The following is an 11875-nucleotide window of genomic DNA, read 5'->3' on the forward strand; positions in this document are numbered from 1 at the left end:
TGCTCCCCAACCTTCCCAGTCTCTCCCCTCCAGCTCTTGTGGGGGTGGGGGTGGGGGGCGGGGGGCAGGGATGCTGCCACAGGCGTGTTTATATATTCCTCCAACACTCAGCCAGCTCCGCTTGGAGAATCAGCCTTAATTACTCATTTCCCTAGCATAACTCAGCAAATCTGTGTTTTAAGTAGAACTAGCCTCTATAGAACTTAATTTCTCTATTTCCCATTTGGCCTCCAAAAGGTGAAATGGACGACTCAGGAGAGAGGAGTTTAGGTCTCTCTTTTTTTTTTTTCTTCAATCCTGTTTTGGATTTCTGAATTTTAAAAGTAAATACTTATAATGCATGGATGAATTCTGCGTGCCAGCTACCTGTCAAGTGTAGCAAGAACTCAGCCAGCTACTGCATTAGGTTTTGGTTTAAAGCCACTCTAAATGATTTATTGTTTTTAAATTATTTATGTGGCATTATTCCTTTCTTGTAAAATGCAAAAGTGCTGTCAGGAACAGCACAGCAGCAAGATTATGAATGGTACTACAAGTAAATCAAGGTAATTAGAGGCTTCAAGTTGCAAATACTGACAAGTTCTCCACCAGCCACCACTTCACTGATGATAATAAAATTTGCATGATTTCCTGACATTATACTCACCACATATTTTCGCTGCACGCTCACTGTAATTACTTAGGGCATGATCTCACGCTCATGGCAAGCAGAACTCTCACTGAACCCAGCTGTGACTATTATAGATGCTTCGAAATGAAGCGGATGGAATTAAGGGAAGAGTTCCCTACATAGCTTTAGGGATCTGTGATGTATCAACTGAATTTTGACAGCTACAAAAAAGGAAAATATTCCCAACTACTCCTAAGTTACAATCAGGTCAAATTATAGTGAGACTAAACTAACTCAAAGGCAGGATTTGGGTTTTTTGTGACTGTTGATTTCTACAACTGGTTTTCTGTTTCTTTGATGTAATAAAAAAAAAAAGTCAAAGGTTATTTTAATCCCTGATGCGACAGGACATCTAGGCATAACTCTAAGTGTAATGAGGGAAAGAAAACTTCTGTGTTATTCATCAAGGGTCAGAAAGGGATTCGATACCCTGAAGATCCCACGGGTGCCTCTAAAAGTATAGGGTAATTAAAGCAGGTCAGTTCAATATCTGGAATCCATATCTAACCTCTTGTTTTGTCAAGTTACCCCTCAGAGCTTGGTGCATCTCTCATATATGCCAGCTCACGAGTTCATATACTCTCCCTGCGTCGGCCGGCAGAAGCAAATTTACATCTGACCATCCCTCTTCTCTAAACCCTACGGCACCCCCATAGCTGTCTCAATAGAGAAGGAAAAATTTAGGTTTTGAACTATGTCATCCATAACAGAGTTTCAAGGATGAATGTACCGGATAAACGAAAGCTTGGAATACAGGAAAGAAACAAACCCGATTTGATTCTCAGCTTTGCCTTGTGATTCAAGGAGATGGATATCATCCCTGAGCCTCAATTTCATCCACCTGCAAACGGGGAATCCCTCATTCACATAAGCGGTTTGGGGGCTACAGAGAAGGTGAAAGCACTGGGCCTGTAAGAAGTAATGGTCAATTCTGAAAGAAAAGATAACATTAATTATCCAGAAGTGTCCTAAACTATTTCCTAGATTTTTTTTAGTAAGTCCACATAGCATAGAAAGTCCTACTATGGAAAGTTAGTGTCTGAGTTAAAACTAGGAAATAGCAAGAAAAGCTTTTTTTTCTCGATTTTAGTAACACTGTCTCAGACCCGAAAAGGAGAATTTTAGGAGTGAACCATCTCTCCCCATACCATGGAAAGCGGCTAGTGGCATAACAGTAAAAGCAGCCTTAGTTGAGACAATCAGATCTTAGACTTTGGAAGTTATTGCTCCAAATCACAGTACTCCAAAACCCAAAGGTATCTACCGGTAAATCCTTCAAGTCGTGAAATTCCTGAAGGATTCCCATATCTTTGCCTGGCTCGGGTCAAAGTTACAGCCATAGTTACTGATCTCACCTCCTGTCAGACAGTTACAATGCAGGTATCTCCTTTCTTTGCATGAATACGTTAAAGAAGGGGTCACTTTTGTAATGGTAAGCTATATGAACTTGTAGTAACATATATGCAATCTTTAGAAAAGTAGAATAAAAGTACATTGTAAATAGTTTGTGTTAATTACCCTAAAAGATTACATCAAACTCTGCGGTAGGTTTACTCATCTTTAATTATATCCATTTTTAGACCAGTAGTAACTTACGAGATTTCTGGAATGTGTTTAGTAATCCACTGAGAGACTGACTCAGAGTCACAGAAGAAAGATATTCAGTATGTCCAATTGCCGACTGTTGACTTCTATCATTTGTTACCCACACTTTAACATGAATAGGGAATGCATCAGAAGAACATAGTTCAATTAGCACAATAGCAAGCATGAAGCTATTATGGAGATGTGACATATTCTATGTTGAATCAGATGAGTGGTCATAACTTCTGCTAAAAATATGCATGTCATTTTTCTTAAAGTGCCCTTTCCTTTGCCCCCTACTGTCTTTTGAAGACAAAACAGACCATCTTTTGTAGAATTCAGCAGTTTGCTCATTTGGTTTTTGTTGTCTGATAACAATAGTGTTCTCATTTCTTCAACTCAAGATATGTGGACAATTAATCCCATCAGCTCTCCCAGAGACAAGATCTCAAGCTTTCTGAATGAGTACCTCACTACTGAGTGTGTGGCTGATCACTGCAATATTTAAGCACCTCTTAAGGTCAGTTCCTGTGAGGGCCATTACCATGGTTTTTCACTTCCTAAGATTTTGAACAAATGACATAAATTCTAATTTACTATGTAGCAGCTGGTCAATCGACATGTTTACAACTAGTAAGTTTTATGTACTTTGTAAAAGCTCAGATTCAGATGGTGCCTTAGAAGCAATTTACTCCAACTTACTCTATCTTAGTATATACATTTATTTATTTGCCTTCTTTTTTTTGTCATGTTCATGTTTATAGCTGTCAGATTTTTTTTCTCCATTTCTTTTCATTTGGAAAGAATTCACTCTCAGAAGGAATAAAAGAGTCTTGAAAGAGAAACGAGTTTATGTATCAGCAGATTAATGGGAGCTACACTAGGATGTGTGATCTATTTTGAGAGACTCAAGTTGAAAACGAGATTTAAATCTAGTGGGAGTTTAAAGGTTTTGCTTATCTCTACATTGGAATAACCTCATCAGCTCCTTCTACTCCAGAATGGAATAATGTTGACAGGCAGCCTACAGCAGCGAAGGGAGTAAAGAAATGCTCGTTAATTTTTGTATTCACCCAATTAACTGTACCGATTAAACTAGCCATGTCTTATTGGCATCCTCTCTTCCCCTCAGTATCCTATAACTGTTAGATTGTTAATTCCTGGGTACACCATGCTCAAAAGTTTCAAGAACTATGTGTTCTTGGAAAAGACTTTTTCTTATTCTTCTTTACCCAGCAGGGTAGCTTGCAGAAGTCTCCAGAGTTTTGGTGGAAGAACAGAGTTCTCCTTGATACCATTTACAGTCAGAACAGAGGGCAACTCTAACTGCAGCCAATTTAGAAAGTGGGCTGAAGGGGAAGCACCAGAAAACCCAGCTGTGTATTTGTAAAATTGACGGCTAAGGGATGCCCAGATAACTGATATGCCTTATTTCTGAGTGTGTCTGTGACAGTGTTTCTGGAAGAGAGTAGCATTTGAATAGGTAGACTGAGTAAAGAAGATAGCCCTCTATCACACAATCCACTGAGACCCCAAATAGAACAAAAAGGTGGAGAGAGTGTAGATTCAATCTCTCTGAGCTGGGGCATCCGTCTTCTGCTTGCAGATGGCAGATGATGGGACTTCTCAGCCTTCATAAGTACGTGAGCCAATTCCTATAATAAATCTCTTAGATAGATAGAGATAGGGATATATATCTACAGCTGTCGATATAAATATCCTGTGGGTTCTGTTTCTCTGGAGAACCCTGACTAACATACCTGCTCACTTTGCTGAGGAACTTTACAAATAGCTCCATTAACATGTTCAAACCCTTCCAGTTAATTCAGGGCAGGGCTAATGTCAGGACACAGTCTCCCATCTGCTAGTCTCAGTTCTTCCCATTACAGAGCAGCGTACACAAATGGCTCCCAGTTTTGGAGAACTTATACAGTCAGTGAGACCATATACATGAAACAACCAAAGGAAGAATTAAGACTTCCTTAGTCATTTTTACATATAGGCACATAGTACATGTTTGAAAAATATTATCTAACCATAGAAGGCATGGCTCCTTAAAACAATAATAAAAGGGTTTTTACATATTAATCTACTTTATTTTTATTTGCAGTTGAACTATATTGGTTTGAAACGAATATTATTTATAGTGAATGTTTATTTCACTGACAAAACGGAATAAAGCATGGAGATCAAGCAATTGTCAACTCAATGTATTAAGTCCCGTAATCAGGATATATACCATTGAAAATTTCAACTGCGTTGAAATTCCTACTGCGTTCCTACTGCGTTGTTGGTGGTAGACATTGGACCTAAATTATCTAAGTCATATCCTTAGTTCTTTTTGCCAAGACAAATATCGACACGAAAAGACAACTTCCTCTGAACATGATCAGATTAAAGACGGTTGCTAGTGCTAAAAATAAGGATTAATATCAGAAGCTACGAGACAGAAGGATGCCTGTAAATAGGAACACATTGTGACTTACTCATAATGCTTCAATTTTTTGCTTCATCTGTAAGATAAACTTTTCTAATTCTAGTTTTCTGTGAGGATCAAAGAGTCACTTCTGATGTAACCCAACATATGCATTCCTAAAAATCACCGCGATAAGCAGAACTGCGCCAAGAAAAACCATAGGACCCATGAGAAACTGGGGTCGGGAGCACAACACTGCAAACTTCATGAGGAACACATAAAAAATGATAGAAACCTAATAAAAAAGACAGCACAGTTCACACATGGTAGGTACATGGTTAAGAAACACTGAATACTATAATAAATGCAGCATTTTACCTTTAAGAAGGTCTTACATTTGCTTATCTTTAAGCTTCCGGTGTATTCCGTGTAACAGAGAAAAAGAAGAAAGAAAAAAGTGAGATAAAACTTTTATCATAAAAGAGATGAAGAAAAAAAGAATAGAGAACAGAAAGAGCAAGAAAAAGGCAGAGAGGAAAGAGGAGGAAATGAAAAGGAGCGAGGAAGGCTGCCGGCTGTGAGAAGAGTTGTAGCTGGTGGTCAAGTGGTTGGTGTTAGTCGGCTAGGCCTGCCACAATAGGTGCCTGAAACAACAGAGATGTGTTTTCTCACAGATCTAGAGCTAGAAGTCCTAGATGGAGGCTCTAGCAGATTTGTTTTCTGGAGAAACTCTCTTCCTGGCTTACACGTGGTCAAAAGCTGACCTCTGTGCTCAGGAGCCGCCATGCAACCGGAAGACAGAGTTCGTGGATAAAGGGGGAAGGTAGTGTATTGCTCTGCTGGGCAAAGGAGGCTGCAGCAGGCTAAGGCCTTCAAAAAAACCCGCAAGCCACACCACCACCCCCCCAAGCGAGGGGCTGGGGGGGGCGGTTATAGGGAAATACAGGATCTAGCCGGTTTCGACAGGAATTGTGTTGGTGCTGCCAGCCTCCTCAGTTAGTCGTTTTCGGGGGTGGTTCCGGGGCTCCTGAAACAAAAGGCTAGGAAGGGAGGAGGGGATGTTTATGGAAAAGAGGGAACAGGTTACTTAGTTTAAAATCGAGCCCGGCTGAAGCATCAGTGCAGCCATGTTGAGTTTTGTTCAGCTTTACCCTTTGAAGCAGTTTCATAGAGACAGGTGCCTTCTCATGTTGTCCTCACACGGCCTTTTCCCTCCACATCCGCGTGGGGAGAGCTAGCGAGCGCTGGTGGCTCTGCCTCTTCTAAGGAATTCCAGTCCTATCAGATTAGGGCCCCTCTCTTATGACCTCATTTAACCTTAATTATCTTCTTGAAGGCTCCATCTACAAATACAGTCGCATTGGGAGTTAGGGCTTTGACATATAATTTTGGGAAGGAGACACAATTCAGTCCGTAACAGGGTTGAAAGAGGGTTATCTGCGGTGATGGGTAGTAAGGAGGGCACGTATTGCATGGTGCACTGGGTGTTACACGCCACTAATGAATCATCGAGCTTTACATCGGAAACCGGGGATGTACTGTATGGTGACTAACATAATATAATAAAAAATCATTAATTAAAAAAAAAGAAAGAAAGAGGGTTATCTGAAATCAGGTGGAAAGTCACAAAACCAGATGAGGACAGGTGTGGCTCACTGACTCCTTGAGGCATGTGTAGTATGAGTTGTCTCTTCCTATGCAGCCTGGCTCAGCTGAAATGCCTGGTATTCTTCGCAGATGAGGTTATATATAAGCAAGCCCCAAATTCACATCATGCTCAAAGTGTTCTCTTATAGATGAATCGAGGTGGAACAAATTAGTGTTTTTCAAAACAAGCATTATAGCAGAACTGACTGTAGTCATTCATTCAGTCCATATTGAGTGCTTCCAATGTGCAGGCACATGGCTTGGTGCCAAAGCAACCGTCGTGAATAAGCCCAAGAGGCGGCTTCCCCTGAGGTGCTTGCGTTCTACAGGGGGGAGATTTCAATATTGTGATTTATAAGAAATATATATATAAGATTTATAAGAAATATTTATAAGAAATATATATTTATATAAATTTATATATTTATAAGGCAGATTTTTAAGAAATAATATATATGTCTTATCCATGGTTCCTGGCTCACAGCCGTCCAAAACGCTTGGAATTTCCTGAGCAATAAGAGCAATGGAAGCATCTTTTGTTATAACATTTGATCTATTGTCCTCAGTTTCTGAAATCACTTCAGAGCTGTAAAGGTGAAAGGAATGTCTAGTTCACAACAGTTTATGTTAATGAGGTGACTTTTAGAAAGCACCACCTACAGGTGGGAGCTGGTTACCAGAAGAACCAACCATGACTAGAGGTTTGGAACTTTTTGTTTCACGCTGTGATTTCCAAGGAGGGGAAAGGGACTAGAGGTTCAAACAATCCCCAATGGCCAAGGAGTTAATCCATAAGGCCTGTGTAATGAAGTCTCCATAAAAAAAAACAGAAGGAGGGGGGTTGGTTTGCTTCCATGTTGATGAACCAGAACGCTTCCTCGTGCCTTGTGCTGGGCCCCAAACTCCACAAGGACGGAAGCTCCATTGTTTGGGACCTCACCTATGTATCTCTTCATCTGACTGTAGATTCATTCCCTTCAAAATCCTTTGTCAGAAACTGGTAATCTAGTGATTTAACTGGTTTCTGAATTCCGTGAGCTGCTCTAACAAATTAAGCCAACCCGAGGAAGAGAGATTTGGGGTCAGAAGCCCAGGCAACAAACTGAGTTTGTGATTGGCATCTGAAGTGGAGGGCATCTTGTGGGACTGAGGTTTGGGCCAAGGAGCTACTGGTGGATTGGATGAGGCTTAGGAGGAAAAGAGAAGGCACAAGAACGATTCCTAGATCTTGGCTCAAGGCACTGAATAAATAAATCATCATGCTGTTTATTAACCTGTGGAAGTCAGGAAGCTTAACCGGTTTGGGAACGAGAGTGGAGTTCTGGACATGCTAGGTTTGAGATTCCTGTCAGACGTGCAGGTAGCGATATGGAGTAGGCAGGAAGCGTGTGAACCTGGAACTCTGGGAGAGGCTGAGGCTGGGGCTTGAAATTTGGGAGTCATTAGCCTAGAGATGGCACTTAGAGCAGAGGTGAGGTCACAGAGGGAGCGAGTTTAGAGAGAGAAGAGAAAAGAGCCAGCAGCAGCACTGGTTTAGAGGCCAGGTAGAAGCAGAGTTAGCCGAAGAGACAAGGACGGAGCAGCTACTGAGCTGTCAGAAAGACCAGGAGCTTGGAGCGCTTTGGAAAAATTTGTAAAAATATGTGTTCCACAAAGGAGGGAGTGATTAACTTTTAAAGAGACTCTCAGAAATGTTGGTGATGAGTCACAAATTGATTACATTCCCTGTCTAATTTGAGGCGATACAGTCCATGTGCTTTGTATAATACATACACACACACAGACCCAGAGCCGAGATCGTGTGTGGGGCAGAGAGTTAAAGCCTCAAGATCACACTTGAGACATATAATCCCAAGGGTCTGTATGGCCCCTGAACTTCTCAGTTTGTCATTGCTGGTAAGTATAAAGGTCTTTTATACCCATGAGAATGCTGAACTGTGTCCCCCCCAAATGTGAAAGAGATCTTTCTAGATCCTCTTCTTGTCCCTTCTGAGTTTTCCTTTTAGTTCTGGGTTCCCCTGGGTGCTTTATAATGACTATATACCTTTTCCTAGTGAATGCATTTCCTATAAACAATCTGTGGCTGAGAGTAGCACACGGGAAATTTATTGGGGAGTGCTCTTGAGAGTTACACCTGTAAATAGGGTTGCCGAATTTGATTAAAAAAAAAAATACAGGGTACCCGTGAAATGTTTATATACCTTAAAACATTCTGCATCTTTTACTTGGAATTCAAATTTAACTGAGTGTATTGTATTTTATCTGCATCCTTACCTCCAAGGAAGTGAAGAAGGCAGGGTAGAGGGAGAAGGCGATCCTCGGCATGGTGACAGCAGAGGTCTCCTAGTGCTTTGAAGCTAGTATGGCCCTAGTTTTATGACAAACTGTAGCAAGTGGGCCAGGCCATTGTGTCTGAACCAGCCAGTCATTGGCCTCAGGGTGCCTCTGGGAGTGGGAGTAACCGCAGACAGGGCAGGGTGGTTCCCCAAGGTCCAGGGATACAGCCTTGAGCAGCTGCTTCTCCAGGAGCTGGGAATGAGTGTCCCAGGACCGAAGAGGAAGTCTGCACAGAGCACTACAAGATCTAAGGTTTCATGCTAACACTTTAGAAGCTATTCGTTTCTTCTTAGATGATTTCGCTTTATATCTAATCAGATAAGGTAGTTAAATATATTCTGCAAACTAAAAGTGCTAAACTAAAGCTGCTGTTCAAATATAAGGTGGCAGTAGTAATACATGGTAGTCAAGTTACTGATACTAATGTGATTGCCTACCGAGCCCAGCCCCTCCACCATAGGATGAATGGGCCTCATTTGTTTGATTGTCCGTCTTCCTATCTAGACTTTAAGCTGCTGCTGCTTTTTTTTTTTTAACTAGACTCCATGGCCAACGTGGAGCTTGAACTCACCACCCTGAGATTAAGAGCCACACGCTCTACTGACTGAGCCAGCCAGGCACCCCTAGACTTTAAGCTTCTTGAAGAAAGAAATCATGCCTTATTTACCTCTGATTACCCAACACTTAGTACTATATTAGGCATACAGTAGGTACCCAACCAATGTCCATAAAAAACAAACAAGCAAGAAATAAATAAATAAGCAAGCCATCCCAATTATAATAACACCCAGACCCCCCCTCCATTAGGTGAGCCATCATTTTCATTTTTCCTCTTATTTTCTTTAGTGACACAAAACTGGCATTACTTTCTCTGGCCTTTGAGTCTCTTTATCAGGCAGTTGGGAACTTGACCAAACCCGGAATCATTCAGTTCGTTAGATATTTCCTTGGTGCTTTACTGTTTTGAGGCACAATTCATGGCATGTTTTAAAGAGTTAAGGAGACATGGATCCCTTTCCACTTGGGTCCCTGGCTTTTGGGGATTTCGAGGGTCCTTCCTAAACAGAGGACGACATTGTAGATGCCTCAACCATGAAAGCCTGGTGAGGAGTACAAGAGGCCCCTATTTCTCTTTTAACCTGCAACCTCACCTCTTATGAATGTTTCCTTCCATTAACCCTTGAGTGAGTCACGCTGATGCTTGATGATAATCCTCTGGTGGACATGCTTCTCCTCCCAGAATGAGTGTTGACATGAAGAAGTCTCCAGATCCCCTACAGCCAGACCAGTGATCCCGAATTTTAACCACATTGGATCCTGCCTGTACATCCTGCCTCTGGCTCAACACCCACCTTTACGCCCACAGTGTGAAGCTGTGACCACAGAGGCAGATACTTGCAGGGTGGTCCTCTGAGCACACCCTCGGGGCAGGAGACATGAAATATTTATTGACTGCAGGCCAACGTTACAGGCACGCTGTCTGAAAGCACGGCAAGGTGCCTCTGTAACACGGAAGGTAGACACAGCAACACTTGCCAAGCCCCCTCATTTGTCCTGGGGGCGGTTCGTTCGCACTAATCCTAGCAGCCCCAAAAGCAGCAGCTGTTCTCAAAGGGAGTCTGATATAATCCTTTGTTTAAGAAGAACAGCGGGAGGTACTGTTTTTTGGTGTTGTTTTTTTTTTAAGTGCTAAATTGTTAACAGTTTTCCAGGTTCCTGCAAGCAGGTAGAAAGACAGCTAAAAAGTTAGGGGGGACTCAGGACCACATTCACGCCTTCATTTTTTAATCCATGCACTTGTTTCTATCCTGTATACATCTTTGTTTTGGAAAATAAATCAGACTTTTGACAGCGCAAGTCAGTTTTTCCCATTTTTGAGCAATCCTGAAATGAGATGGTCACTGATCTTCCAAGCCTAGTAGCTATCGGGCTAGGGTTGGTCATAACCAATGGAATTTAAGGTCTCCTTAAAAAAGCCTACATTCCATTTTCCTATGTTCTATCAGACTCCTAATTATCTCTTAATGAACATAGAATTATCTTGCATCTTTGTCAATAACCAGTGGAAAACATGCTATAAATTCTCAAAGGGAGAGCGGAAGAAACTGGTGAAATACTTCCAAAGTATGTAATGTAACCTATGGCTTAAGCTTTTGAGTCTATTGTGGTAAGTAGCATCCTAACATATTAAATTCCTTGAACAAGAATAAGTGTCATTTTTAACTAACCGAGAACTGGATGTAACACACAAAAGATATGACCCATTGCCCTGATAATATAAGCAAGAATATAAGTACCCACCGCACACACACACACAGGTCCTTTATTTTAGTTTTACCCCTAGAATCCAGAACAATGCCAGTGAACCATAAGGAGTTAAATGAACATTGAATGTTTTTATTAGAAATGTATTAGAGATTTCTGCCATAAATTATTAGCAACCAAGAAATCATTATTCTTTTAGTGTGAGTAGTCTCCTTTGGACTGAGTTTGCTAGACAGAGTTGATTTTGCATCATTAAACATTAAACTCCCTTGACTAGTAGAGAGATCTTGTGGTTGGTGCTCTCGGCCAGCAGGCTGGGATGTGTGTCTCTTTCTCATTTGGTGTCTTGCTCTCCGGATGGTACGGGCTGAGAATCTCAGACAACATGATTTCTGAGGTGAAAACTGACTCTCTTGGAGCTGACCCAATTTTATTATCCAGTGATACAACTAATGTGGTAATGCCAATGGGCATGACTTTCCCTCCTAATCGTAATTGACAAGAACTGCAGGTCTCAGAGGGGATTTAGAGTGGTCATTGAGATGACTGCTATTCTGCCATTACTTCAACAGAAAACACATTTTCACCTCTTTTTGTGCACGCTTTATGCACAAAAAAGCACAGGCTAAGAACACACAACTTTTATGCTGCTTTTTGTTTCTAAAATTTAAACTTCTTCTGTCCCATTCTCCATTAGGATGTGACTGTTAGGGAGGTCTTTGTATACCGTTCTGGGCCATTTAATATTCTAGTATGCAGTTACACTTACTCTCAGGGGCCCGTTAGTGAGGAGAATGTAGGACAACCAGTGAACTTTAAAAAATGTGAATATATCACCTGTGTTGAAGTATGGAAACAGGTTATGGAAGACATGCATCCTACAAAGAGAGCCCTATGGTAAAACGAATTACTGCTGGGGAAGCAGAGACATAATTGCACTCCAGAGAGTAAAAGAC

Source organism: Ursus americanus, chromosome 8 (assembly GCF_024610735.1).
Source record: "Ursus americanus isolate L20-20 chromosome 8, mUrsAme1.1.p, whole genome shotgun sequence".
Classification (NCBI taxonomy): Eukaryota; Metazoa; Chordata; class Mammalia; order Carnivora; family Ursidae; genus Ursus; species Ursus americanus.